Source organism: Calypte anna, chromosome 1 (genome assembly GCF_003957555.1).
Source record: "Calypte anna isolate BGI_N300 chromosome 1, bCalAnn1_v1.p, whole genome shotgun sequence".
NCBI lineage: Eukaryota > Metazoa > Chordata > Aves > Apodiformes > Trochilidae > Calypte > Calypte anna.
The window spans coordinates 129,848,848-129,862,998 of record NC_044244.1 but is presented as its reverse complement, the minus strand read 5'-3'; the positions used below and the strand labels follow the sequence as shown (position 1 = coordinate 129,862,998).

The 14,151-nt window shown below is 39.8% G+C and overlaps 1 pseudogene; it reads right to left on the bottom strand.

Moving 5' to 3' along the window:
* Positions 1–2,361: 2,361 nt before the first annotated feature.
* On the bottom strand, positions 2,362–10,092 carry LOC103535103 (annotated as a pseudogene).
* Between the last annotated feature and the right edge of the window lie 4,059 nt (positions 10,093–14,151).

Below are 14,151 nucleotides of genomic sequence, written 5' to 3'. Positions count from 1 at the left end.
TTGAATACAGTGTATGCTGAATGTAATGTGCTCTAGAGAAGTCAGTAGGAGTCAGTAAGATAGAAAGATGAAGCACCGTAAACTATCAGGTTCATATAATAACTAAGGTTGGAGGCAAGTTTTTTATTTGTTGACTTCCTTGTTGACTTGGGACTATATTTAGTTGTTTTATAAGATAGAAGTGGTCAAACTAGGCTACTTTTACTCATAGCTATCTCATTATAATACTTATTTTGTATGACTACTACATGGCTTGTGATACTTCTGGTGTAAAGATTTTTATTGAAAAAAAAATTTCTCACAAATTACATCATGCTTTGGGAAAGGAAGATGAAGCTGCCAATAATATAAGTACTATTTCCACCTGTCTTTGGTTCAAATTATGACTAAATTTTATTTCAGCCTTTCTAGTCTGTTTAAATCTTTCACAACAATTGATTCACTACTGAAAATGTGCCCATGCTGCTGCTGACATGCCTTAAAAAAACCCCAACCTCACCCAGCACTGCTCCCCACCTTCAAACACCCAAATTTTATTTTTTAATCTGATAAAAAAACCTCTACCTGGAAGCAGAGGACACATTCTGTTGGCACAGACCTTGCACCCTCTTCTTCACCTTTATGTTAGAGACCCAGTCCAGAGGTAATAGCTGTGATTACTTGTTATCATAAAAAAAACAAATCAAAACCAAAACCAAAGCTTTGTAACAATTAAGCAGATAAGCAGAAAGGAGATGATTTTTATCTCTTCATTTTGGGCCCTGCAACATTTCCTCCTTTTCAGCCAATATTTTTCTTACTGTGCCTGAGCACAGGAAGCTGCTGCTTACTCTCTGCTGCATACAGGCAACTTCCCTGCTGTCAGAAACTTAACTTTTGGAGTAGTTGTTTGCCTCTGTTCACTTTATACTTCTGCTTTCTGCCTGGCTTTTTGCATGTGTTTGAGTACTAAAAGCAAACACTGAAATTCCCATAAACTCTTCTACTTTTGACAAGTTTTCTGAGTGGCCTGATGGTAGTGAAGAACATAAACATTGAAATGACACCAAAAAGTTTTTGTGAAATTGTTTCTGTGTCACACTTGGGAAAAGACACTAAGAGTTAAGAAGAAAGGCACTAATCAACTAAACTACCTGAGTAAACAAAATGTTTGCAGTGTTATGAAAGGAGTGGAAAAAAAAAAACCAAACTAAAATAGTGTATTTAAATTTACTCAATTCAAACCCCAGTATCTTTAGAATTATAGCAGCAAGTTTATAATAAGCTCTGGCTTCAACTACTCCTGCAAAAATATAGTCATCAATACAGTTGAAAGTCCTAAAATCTCTGCAATTTCCCTGCAAACTTCAGTGTAAAGCCATGTCTCCTTAGAAAGCCTGGTTAAGATCACACCACTGCAAGTTTTCTGGGGTTTTTTGGTTAGATTTTGTTTTTTAAAACTAGTATTGGCAGATCCCTTTTTACGTGTTTTAGTTTGTAAATTTACAATACAATACAATACAATACAAGTATATGTTACTGCTACCAAGTGTTTTTGAGCATTAATTCCAATATGACTCTCAAATGTTTTTTCTAGAACTGAAACTAAAACAGTGAAAACTATTAAAATCTTTTACTGTCATCTTATATGCAATAAAGTTGCTTTTGCTAAATCAGTATGTACGAGGACTGCTTTCTGAAGTGCAAAATGCTTCTCATTTATAACTATTACATAGTTATACTGGACTTCAACATTTTGTACTTCATACTGTCTGTGATGCATGTTGTTTCCCAGCTAAAGATGCAGATTTGTTAAAAAAGTCATCCACAATTTAAGACGATCCATCACTAAATCAGATTCACTCAGTCTCAGGTGCTACTCAACATCTCAGCCCGATTACTGCAGAGATAACAGAAAAGTACAGAAAGAAATAATGACACAAATGACCACATGTGGACAGAGTACAACCATAATTTATGGACTATAGGGGCACAACTACAAATATCTGCTTAAATCCAGTATTTCTTACTGCTGCCTGATTAGCACCATACTCTAGGTTCTCTGCAGGGTGCTCCAGTTATCTCCCTAGAGTAGCCATAAATTAGGCAGAGCTTAGGCATGTAGCTCTATAGCTGTCTCATACATGCAAACCTGCAAAAACAGTCTCAATTCAAGCACTTTACTGCACCAGAGTCCATTTCATTACACCTCTGGGGAGTGGTGAAAAAGGAAGGAGAAAATCTCTGATTGACATTCCATTTCTTTATTTTCATCCATTTCCATTCCCAGAGAGAGAAGGGACACAATTATGTTCTGATAGCTTTCTCAGCAGAGAGAGAGAAATATCTTGGTACCATGGGATATTTTTGTGAACCTGCATCTCACAAACTTTGTGTTTTATCACCTTCCTTATCACACCAACAGAATGGGAATGTCCCACAGTATGGCTGAAGCCACGGCTTCCACAACACATTGTACCCAGAGAGCTGCTCTGGGACTGGAGTCAGTGTCCTGCGATGCTCCTCTGTGGCTCTTCTGATCCTCCTTATTACAGTGTCAAAGTGGGGCTCGGTGTCAGCTGAGAGAGGTTTGGCTTCAGAAGGATCTCTTGAGAGATCAAAGAGCAATGGAGGGTCATGGTGGGTCACACCTTCCCCAAAACATGGGCAAATTCCTTTTCCATAACAAGCCCCAGCTCCAGGTGGATGAACGATGGGAGTCACGTAACGAGCCTTCCAGATGGCTCCATCTGGAGGGAGAGAAATCTTATGGCACAAGTACAAGACAATAAAGGAAAATGGAAAGTGTCTTCAAGCAATAGGAATACACCTATTTACTAAAGAGACTTCTTCTCACTCACCCTGGCACCCCCATCACCACAGATCAGATTCTCTGAGAGGAGTACTGACTTTGAAGATAGAAAACACTAGAAATATGAAGAAAACTACATGTTTGTCAAGCATTGGAACAGGCTGCCCAAGGTTTTTAAGAAGAGACTGATGTGGCAGTCAGTGCCATGGTCTGGTAACCAGAGTGGAAATGGACTAAGAGTTGGACTTGATGATCTCAGAGCTCCCTTCCAACCTGTATGATTTTGTGATTCTGTGCCTAACCAAAAAGCCCTTCCCTTTCATAAGGGCCAGCCACTTCCATTGCTCAGCAGCAGTGGATCCACCTCTTGGGAGCCAAAACTCCACACCTTTGACCTCTGCTATGGCCTCAAGCATCTCAAAAGGGTTTTGAAGTGGTAGAAACCTGTTTTGGGAATATAAAAACATCAACATTTTCTACAAGAGATGGAAGCTTCACTGGTGAACACATACTGTACATATTTGTGGTAGGTCACAGGATGAGGTAGCCTGAATACAAGGGGCTATTGAGGTAGGTGGGAGAAAATGCTATGAATACATATTCTTTTGGCTTGAAAAAGGCCTCTGCACTGCTTAGCAGGTTGGAGAACAATTCATAACAGAAATGAACAAGCAGAAGGTAAAGAGCAAGATCCTCTTTAGGCCACAAATGGCATTTGGATTTAAAGCCAATTGCTGATTTTGCAGGGATTATAAAAACATACAAGGAAAAAAATTGTTACTACAAGTCATGACACATTGTGCCCTTACTCTGCTTTGTGCTGATTAGCTAGGCAGCAACGATTTCTGGAACATAATGAGAAAAATACCTCAAGCAAATCAGGAAATATTCCTATTGTGGAGAGAGACGAAAAAAAGTCTGAGAGGGAAAAAATTCAGTACAGGGAATTATCACTTTTTTCCAGTACCTTTTACTGAAGAATACAAAATAATTTACAGGCAGCAAGCTAGACAATACCTTTGACAAAGAGGTGTGTAACTTTACTAAAGAAAAGGTGACTTTAAGATTAAAGCACCTCTTTATATCACCATATTTCAAGGTGAAAACGTCATTTGTTCCACCCTTGGTAGCTCCAGGCAGACAAATTCATTATGTTTCTGATTCCACCATTCATATAAAGTCATAGTGGTTTTCCTACCTTTATAAATAAACCTTTATAAATACCTTTAAATATAAATACCTTTATAAATATACCTATATATTTAAAAATACCTTTATAAATACCATTCCAGTCACCTAGTTGAACAGATCCATCCTGAGCTTCCAAGTGTCCTCCATGATCAGAGGCAAAGTATGTGAATGTATTATTTTTCAAACCTTCTTTGTCAAGTGAATCCAGAATTTTACCTTAAATTTCAGAAGAGAGACAAGGTTTCTATTGACCAATTAGAAAGATCAAGCCATATTTATGAGGTTTCAATAACATTTTGCAGTGCCCCATAAAAAGTTTTTAATAATGTGGTTTTCTGTAGGTATTTTGTCCTTATTAGTTTTCCTGCTTTAAAATACATAGGTGTATGTGTCTGGAATAAATCCTTCATGAAGAATACTTACCCACCATCCAGTCCATTTCTTCTATATTGTCTCTATATAAACCATGATGGCTCTTACCAAGAAATTTTGCCGTAGTAACGAGGGGTAGGTGAACATGTAAAAAGGAAACAAAGAGGAGGAATGGTCCATGCCTATTTCTTAAAAAGAAATGAAATACAAAAATATTTTTTTGTGTGTTTGAAATTTTGAAAGGTTTCATGTTCCTCAATGCACAGACACATACATTGCTTCTTAACTGTAGTCACATCCAGTGCTCATTGATCACAATTGAGTTTTCTTTTTGCATGAATTATGAGCAAGAAAGATACTATTAAGCCAGATTATTTTCAAATTCCACTGTGTAAACAGACATAGCTTTTGCACAGTGATTAAATGAATCAAGATGCCTGTCTCTGATGCTTTCTTAATTAAACGCAACTGGATACAACTTCATATTTGCCTTAATTTTCATGTGGCTTTTCTAAGATGGTCACTTACAATTTTCGGTGTATTTGTTTTCACAAACTATAAGAAAAGAATAACTACTCTCCATGTCTTATAGAAAGACACTTGGTACACAGAAATATTATAGAAGGCTGTGCAGACAGAAATTGAATGTAGAAAACTAATAATCTTAATTGCCTTCCTTCTTAATCCATGAAAATAGATGTAAAGTGGTTTGATATTTCCACATGAAGTACTTTTGTGCATCACACAGATTTATCTAGGTGTTTTGTAGGGTTTATGAAAAAGGGCATAAATGAGGCTTATAGAGTGAAGTGTAAAAATTAGCTGGTTAATCTTGGAGTAAATATGGTAATTAGAGATTACAGGGCATAGTGAGATGGTCATATATAATTTGGTTAAAATCTGTCTCATTTACTGTAGCTTCTAATGGGAGACAGTTGCAATTAAAATATGAACTATTTTCTTAATGGTGAATTTGGATATGATTTTTGAAGCAGTTGTCATGATACAGCTATGGTTACTGAAAAAAAATATTCCAAGGGCCCAGAACATCCTGGTTCCTTCAAAGAAAAAACCCCAATCATTTACCTTTTGATAAATGACAGAGCCTCCTTCAGCACGAGCGAAGCAGTTCTCTCTGACCTCATTGGCTGCTCAGTGACCTCATGGTTCCTCATCAGGATACAGTTCCAATACCTCACAAAGCCACAACTGGAGTACCAAGAAGTGAAGAAGAGGCTGCCCACCAAAGCAAAACAGGCAATTATCTTCCAGTGGATGGAAATCAAACCAGTCAGTTTTCCAGCAATGAGAGTGAGCCCAGCAAGGGTAATTATCTGACTGCAAAGCCAAAGCTGAGCTTGGAGGGGTCCATCCAGCTCTGAGGGTTTGTTTTCTTGACAGCTTTGTCAAGGGCATACCATAGAAGTAGTCAAACCCATGATTTAAAGGATGGTGACCGTGATCATTGAAGGATTCACAATTTACATCTTGATGCCACTTTCCTGAAGATTTTAAAACATGAAAGACATTGAATCATTAAAAGGTAAACAACACAAAAGAAACCCAGTGTAGCATCACAGACTCAAAATAGAATGGTTTGGGTTGGAAGGGACTTTAAAGATCATCTGGTTCCAACCCCACTGCCCTGAGCAGGAACACCTCCCACTAGACCAGGTTCCTCAAAGCCTCATCCAACCTAGCTTTGAACACTTCCAGGGAAGGGGCAACAATAACTCCTTTGGGCAACCTGTTCCTGTGTCTCACCAGCCTTTGAGTGAAGGATTTCTTCCTAACATCTAATCTAAATCATCACCAGCATCTGTTTCAGAATTAAGCAAGTCACTCAGTTTTTCAACAGAATATTGAAACATTCTGCTTGTGCATAAGGATGCTGGGTGAAACCAGTGCCTGATCAGGAGAATGTCATACTGTAATGGGTGATCTCCATATGACCATGGGATAAACAGAGAAATTCACAAGATGCTCAGCTACTCAGCTAAGGGTAAACAAAAGATTGAGAGTCAGGGAATTAAGGTACTCCAGCTTGCTGGCTGTTTAATGTATTCCCTTCCTAGCTTTCAATCATTTACTGTAACTCCTTTTTAATATAATGTGACAAATTTACTGGAAGATCCAGTAAACTTTTGGCTAATGTTAACAGATATCTTGAGCAGCAGACTCAGGGAGATAATTTCTCAGGCACATCCCTACTACACAGGAAAAAAAGAAAGAGAAAAGGCCATAAACCAAATTTTCATTCTATTGCTGCCCAAAATAGACTCAGTAGGCAAGTGTTGTCTGCTTAGAAACTCTGCTGGATCAAAGGACCCTGAGGTTTGCTGGGTTATATGATTGCCAAGTAAATACAGACTCACCCAGGAAGATCACACTTCATTAGCTTGTGACTCATTAGCAGCCTCCCCTAATTCCAACACTGGGAGATGATAATTAATTTAGTAGAGCTGGCCCCATATTCCCTGGCTTTAAGGGACACAAGTTCTTACCATTAATGTGAACGGATGCATTGCAGGACTGCCTGTCACTTGAGAGCAACAAAAGCAAATGGAAGGTCAAAGAGAGACTTTACCAGGTGGTTCTGGAGATACTTGGCAAAAGAATGATTAATCTTGAAACTGTGACCAAAGTCACAGACAGGAAGGGTCTCTGAGGCAGTGCTTCCTTGACACCTTTTTATTTTCGCTCCATCTGAGGAAACGCCACTGTATCATGCCTCTTTGGGCCCTTGCAACATCATCGATGGGACACTTGTGCTTCATCTCCTCCATGGTTCAAACTTTGTTCCTTTCTTTCCCTATCCTCTTTTATTTCCCTGCCTCTTGTCTCCTAAAGGCAGATGAAATGCTTAAAGACATTGTTTTGTTTGGAAAAAACTCTTCATTAACCAAGCTCTCACAGTGGACTAATCTTTGTGAAATCCTAGGCTAAGTAAAATAAATGCCCACCCATTATAATCATGAGACAGTTTTTAATTCTTTCTCTTTTGGGTGCTCTGTGCAGACATTGCCATTGTCACAGAGATTGCATTGTCAGATTGCAGTATTTTTAGTCGTCTTGCAAGTATGAGTGTTTACTCTCCCCAGTCTCTTGGAAAGGATTCACAATTATGGCTAAAGGACCATTTTGGGCAAACACAATCCTTTAACTCACTTCATATAACTAGTTCATTCTTCAAGGTCACACTAAAACTCTTCCCCTTACCTATGAGTCCAGTGGTATAGCCTTATTGTTGCAGCAGCCTGGCAAATGTTTCATCAGCAGGGAGCCCTCCTGAGCCAGGATTCCACTGCAGCACCAGGTACCTGTTGCTGGAAGCCATCCCTGAGAGAGACAGCTCTGGTGATTCCTGCAGGGATTTTGCTCTCTGACATTGTAGGCTGAGCTGTTCCTGCCACACTCTCTGTCAGGGTTTCAACCTGAAGCTAGAATTCCTCACAAGACATAAAACTGAGTGTATCTTGTAGGCAGTCACATCACATTATCAATAGTGTGTTTTATGTACTTCAGGTAGTCAGGAGTTGTATTTCAAAAAAAAAATAGTGATTGTCACTAGTTGTGCCATCAAAGTGATAATAAATCAGTGGTGACAGTACATCCTAGGTTTTATTTTCTGCCTTTCTGAATAATGAATAATTTAGCCTCCCCACTCTTCATCTAAAATGAGAGATAACAGTTGCATTGCTCTGTGCCAGAGGGATGCTGTATCACATTAGGTGAGATACAGTTCACCCAATGTACACACTGATTTTGCAATTAGCTCTCTTAAGTAGGCACCTAATTTTCCTATAGAATGCCTAGTGAGAGATGGATATCTATATCTATAAACTCCTTCAAAAGGCACCTTAGACGTAGGTGGAGAGTGAATCCAACACTTCTTTTTCATCAGTTTTGTGAATTCCTGAACTGTGTTGGCAATGACCTTGCCCATTTCTCTTGGATCCCCATTTCAACCCCTTATCTCTAATCATCACCATCAAGAGTTTTTCTATCAGTTTTCACCAGGCTGCACCACCCTAAAGAAGTGACAGATACCACTGCTGTTGACATTTCTCCATACCTATATGTTTTCATCATATAGATTGCCCACATGCTATAAAGTCAGGGTGAAGCTCTGTCAACTGGTGAAGGCAGTGGTTCCCATACAGAAGTTACAGAAATTTGGAGCCTTTAGCAATGCATTTTTTGCCCCAGGCTGTGGAAATAGCTGCATTCTCCTGTTGCAAAATTTATTGGCAATTGTGGTACCTTGGCACTGTGCACAGAAATTTGTAGTCCAAAATGGGCCCAACCTGATCTGATGGGGTATTTCCCGGTGAGGAAAGTTGCTCTGCTCAGAGTGCAAAGTGAAGCTGCTGCAATGTGCTGAGTAAGCTTCACTCCTTCTCTTGCCAGGCGGTCAATGTTTGGGGTCCTAAAACAGGTTTAATAGACGTGATGTAATCTGAAACTGATTTTAATAAATTGCCAAGAAGAACTAAAGCTTTTTAACAGTTCCTCAAAAAAAAAAAAAATTAAAAATCTTTTCTTCCAGGACTGGTACAGTAAAAAGTTTGGCACAGCAGGTGAAGGTGGATTGTAACCACTGAAGAATCCATTTCTCAGGACGCAGCCATAGAATGTACTTGGCATCACTGAAAAGAAACCTAGGTGTTGTTGGTAGAGTTTACTTTGAAAATAAAGCTGAAAGAATGCTATTACTTCCAACAGATCACTTTGCCAGCACATCTAGACCCTAAATTTTGAAGTTTATTGAGCCAGAGAATCTCACAGGGTGTCTGAAGCTCTTGGAACCAAGATTTCCTGTCCCATGTTTTCAACACATGCTGTTTATTTCATAATAATATAGTGATATCTTTATACAGTTAGATTTGTCTGGGAGTCTAGTTTTCCCAGAATAACGGACTACAATACCACAGAAACTGAGAGAGGCCTTCCCTCCATCTTCATCACCAGCAGAGGATGATAATGGAGTTCCACAAACACATTCCTACTTCCCCAACACCACAGTGTGAGGAGGATGCACTCAGAGCATGCTGACAAAATGGCTGTGCTCTACTTGGAGAACATGATGTTTGTAAAGTGTTCCCCAATACCCATTCAATTCTACTTTTCTTTCTTAGATTTGAAGTAATGTAATCCCTAGCTTTGAAGGCACACAGTAAAGTAAGAAATTATGCAGGTAAGCCCACATTAGTGTAGTTTTGTAGGAGACAACAAGCAAGTGGATGAGAGATCTTGGAAAAGCACTGGGTGGACAGAGTAAGGATTAAATGTGCATGGAAAGGAAAGAAGTAATTAATGCATGAGAAAGACACTAGTAAGTAATAGACATAAGAAGGAACATAGTAACTGTAATACTAAGACAAGTGGATGGAGAGTTAGAATATGGAGGAGAGGGTGGGAAGAACTCCCACCCCCCCAAAAAAAGAATAACGAAAATACAGTATTTACTTTCTTTTGCTGAACACTGTGTTCTTAGGCCTCAATCCTACGCACATATATACAAATGCTTAAATGCACAATTACTAGAGTCTTGGATTAAGAGATTAAGAGCATTTCTTATTTTATAAATAGGCTTAATTATTCAATATAAGTGTTCTAGTGTTGACTATGTTGTATTGAGAGATCTTTTACCTTATGGGATTGTTCTCATAACAACCTATATCTCTGATGCCAAGATCATCAGCCAAAAACAGAAGCATATTTGGTTTAGAATCCATAGCTGCACTTGAGACAAACTTGTTCCAGAATAAATATGTCAGTGGCCTTAGGAGGTACATCCTGAAACACAACAAAATAACTTTTCAAATACATGACTTGTGAGGGTTGAAGAATGATGGGAACCTTCTGGCAGAAGATCTGAAGCATGAAATACAAAATAGTGGGAAACATCTCAGTCCCACTTTTAATGGGAAGAAAAAGGACAAATTTTTACTGTTTTAGTTTCTTCCATCTCTCCACCACCTTAAAGAACACTTTAACTTGAAGCAGTCTTCTCCACAGACATTCTAAGATGCCAGCTGAGCCCCATACGAGCATCAACTATATTTAATATCTGCAGAAACTAGAATTTACATTTTTACACACACATACCATACTTTTTTATATAAATATCGCTAGAACATTTGAATCTGTGTTCCTCCAATTCACTATTGCTGATCAGCAGTCTTAAAACCTAATCCTAGATTATTTTTTCCACTTGGACTGAGCTGTCATTGCAATATGTACTGATTATGAAGGACATGGGGCATCAGCACCTCTCTAGGACAGACTGGGAAAGCTGCTGCAAATCATTTCAGGATTTTCAGTTCTGGTGTGAAGATCTTGTGTAAAAAAACATGTTTTTGAATTAAAAAGTAGCCATCACCTCTACCAGGCAAACATAGGATTTGCTATAAACGTGACTGTGGACTCATGGTTGTAAATAAGTAACCAGTGGCTAAGAGGACTTAATCATCCAAGATCAAAGTTCCACCTTTAGGAGCACTGTGGGCAATTTCTATCTCTATACTAGGATTACTCATTTGAAGTAAAGGAGAATTTTCTTGTTGCCAGTGGTGTCTCTCCTAGAGGGTTAGAGGTTATTATGCTGGATATAATGAATTCTTTCAGAGCACAGGATACATTCGGTAAGAGCTGCAGGGGGAAGATCTCTAAAGGATCCTGTAAATAAACAGGATCAACAGCCCATCTCAGTCACTCAGGCTTTCTTTCAAAGCTGGAGAGTAGAGTTGTGCTCCCCACCTCTTTCTGCCACATTAGAACAAAGGAAAAGAGAAAAAAAGAAAAAAGACCACAAATAATGAAACCTGTTTTTACTAATAGCTTTTAATTGTCTGTAGCCACATTCTTGCACTTAATTTTCTCATTGTGTTAAGTGCTGGATATTTAGTCCCTGTGGTAATCCTGCTTGTGGATTAAGAAAGGCTCAAGGGACAAATTCCATCTCAGGTAACCTACTGATTATACTTCTAAGTTTGTATCCTAAGCTGTTCTGCAGCACTACTGTACATTAGAAAATAACCATGCTTAAAGCTCAAAGTCATCATCTTTCAGCAATACGTGGAGGAAGAGTGCAAGTTACCAACTCCAATAAATCTTGAAAGCAATTATCTTGAAAGAAAGCAAAACATAAAACTTACATATAGATACGTATGTGTATATATATAAACATTTTCAGAATTACCTACAAAGCTATTTCTGGAAGTGGTAATACTAAAGACATAGCCAGAGACTTCCATTTGGGACACAGATGTAATTGTTTAAGAACATGAAGACATATGTAACTAAAATGGTCCTAAAAATAATTTGGCAGTTAGTATTAGTAAGTGATTTTAAAACATCTACCTAATGACTCAGATAAGTGCACACAGTAGAAAAATACCAGCCACTATGTAACTTTTAAGATTTACACCATACTTGAGCTCCTGTCCATTCAAGAAAACTGCTCCTACATGATTTCACAGGGAAGTCATATCTGTGTAAATGCCTGGCACCTCAGTGTAGTGAAATGAGGCAACCAGGTGCCACTAATTGCCAGGTAATGGGCATGAGCTTGTGTTAAGCCCACCTGTGCCTGATTAGGGCAGGCCCCCACTGCGCATGAGCAGAGGGTGAGGCTTGAGTGGCGCAGCCGGCTAGCACATAACGACACACCCCGAGCAATGCTGGAGGCCGCGGGTTCAAGACTCCTCAAAGCCTCACCCTGACGGCAATGAGCTCTAGTGGAGCAATAAAGGTAGTGCAGTGCTGAAAGCAGCACTTAAAGCCAAGCATGCCGAGATTGTGATTTCCAGTGTGAGCTGAGCCTGTCTTAGGCCTTACCTTTTATTGGCCCTCTGGTCCTGCTCATGCACAGTGGGGGCCCACCCTAATTGGGCACAGGTGGGCTTGACACAAGCTCATGCCCACTCCCTGGCAATTAGTGGCACCTGGTTGCCTCATTTCACTACACCTCAAACTACTCTAAGAGCTTGTACAAAGGGAGACACAACTTTACAATTATGTAGAGCTCACAGTCAGGGAGGATTTTAAAAAATAAATAAAAGGAGAGAGAGAACAATGATAAACATTATTTTTAATGGAACTGAATTTCCTAGATGGCACTAAGGAATGGAACAATGAAGATTTGAAGCAAATTAAGCATCTGGAAAAGTTATTAATTTGGGCCGGGGACTGCTTGGGGAAAGAAGGTGAGTCACTACAAACAGCAAAATTTTAATTCTTCCAAATAAAAACAGATATGTACAAGGAAGAGACAGAAAACTGTTAAGCTGATGGTTTAAGCTTAAGCTGGTGGCTGTGCAAGGTAGCAATGCAATCAGCTCCTGGTAGGCAGTGATCCTGAAAATATGTTAGGCTTACAGTAAACAACAAAGTGAGCACAGTCACTGGTGTGACATTGGAAGGGAAAACTACCCTCAATTAATTCTTGTATCTCTTTCTAAAGGAGGGACTAGTGAAATAATTTTACCTTAAAGACACAAGTACTGATGGGATTGAACTATGCACTGGCCAAAATTGAATGATTTTCAATGTGAAGTTTAAGAACAGAAGAGGGGGGAGAAAACCACATAGAAACAACTCAAGAGTGAGAACAAGAGCCCAATCAAGAACGGGACAGCAGAAGATTTATTAATGCATAAATGCAGGAGGAGAAAGCACAGGTCTTAAAAAGATCATCAGTGTTCCTGAGACAGAGGCAGTATTGATAGACTTGATTAGTCTTTGCACTCAAGAAGGAAGGAAATCAGATTGTTATTTACAGTAACCCCTGTCCTCTTCCCCCCCCCCCAGGCCCCCTGACACATTGCTTTTGATATGAGCAGCTCTGCTGGCAGGCAGGGGCCAGGTTGCCATCAGAGCTGGAGGTCACCAGAGGAAGATGTGAGCAAAAGGCAGAGGCAGGATGCCATCCAAAGAGAGCAAAGCTCTGTAGGGAAGAGTTCAGTGTTTGAGCACAGCTTCCCAGAAAAGGCTGGTGGGAGGAGGGCTGGAGGCTGCCCAGGAATGCCAGAGCCCCTGGGTACCCAGTCTCCATGGATATTGACATGTTTACTCCCTCTTGAAGGATGGGTCAGCTTTGTGTACTTCGTGTAAGAGGGAGGGAAAAGTCCTCCCCCGAAGGAAAAACAGAGGTGACTTTTTTTTCTTTTTTTAGTATTTATAATTAAAAAAGGTAATATTTTACTTACTCCATGCGCACTCACTGGAGGATCCTTGCTCCCACTTTCCTCTCTGTCCCAGCCTTTCTGATCTTTGCTTTCAGAGAGGGTTTTTCAAAGGCACAGCTTATGTATTCAGCTCAGAGCCATTAGTAGGTGTCAGTCTCCTTTAAAAATCTGGTCAAAGTCTTTTCATTCCACTTGCCACAGGGGAGGGTTTCCCTGCCTGCTCCGGGAAGCAAGTGCTGATTATAAGGAAGAACTTTTTACAAGCTGAAACTGGAAACAGCTCCTGGAATAGACAGAGGCAATGTAGAGAGCCTGAGCAGTAACTGAGTGGAAGATCATGAATTCACACATCATGCCACATGGAGAACCTCCCTGTGGATGGCAGCATGGTAGCCACGGCCAAAGGAGAGGGTGACCCAAATAGTCCCCTGGAGACCAAAGACAGCCAATCCTGTAGTGTCACACTGGTGTATGAATACCAACTCTGGCAGCCTGGCTAACTCCTCCTTACATTATTATCCTTCCTGTGTCTGTGAGTTCTGTCCTGTGATGCCACCAATGTGGCTGCATAATCTGACTATCCATACAACTTTGCAGGCCCATGGG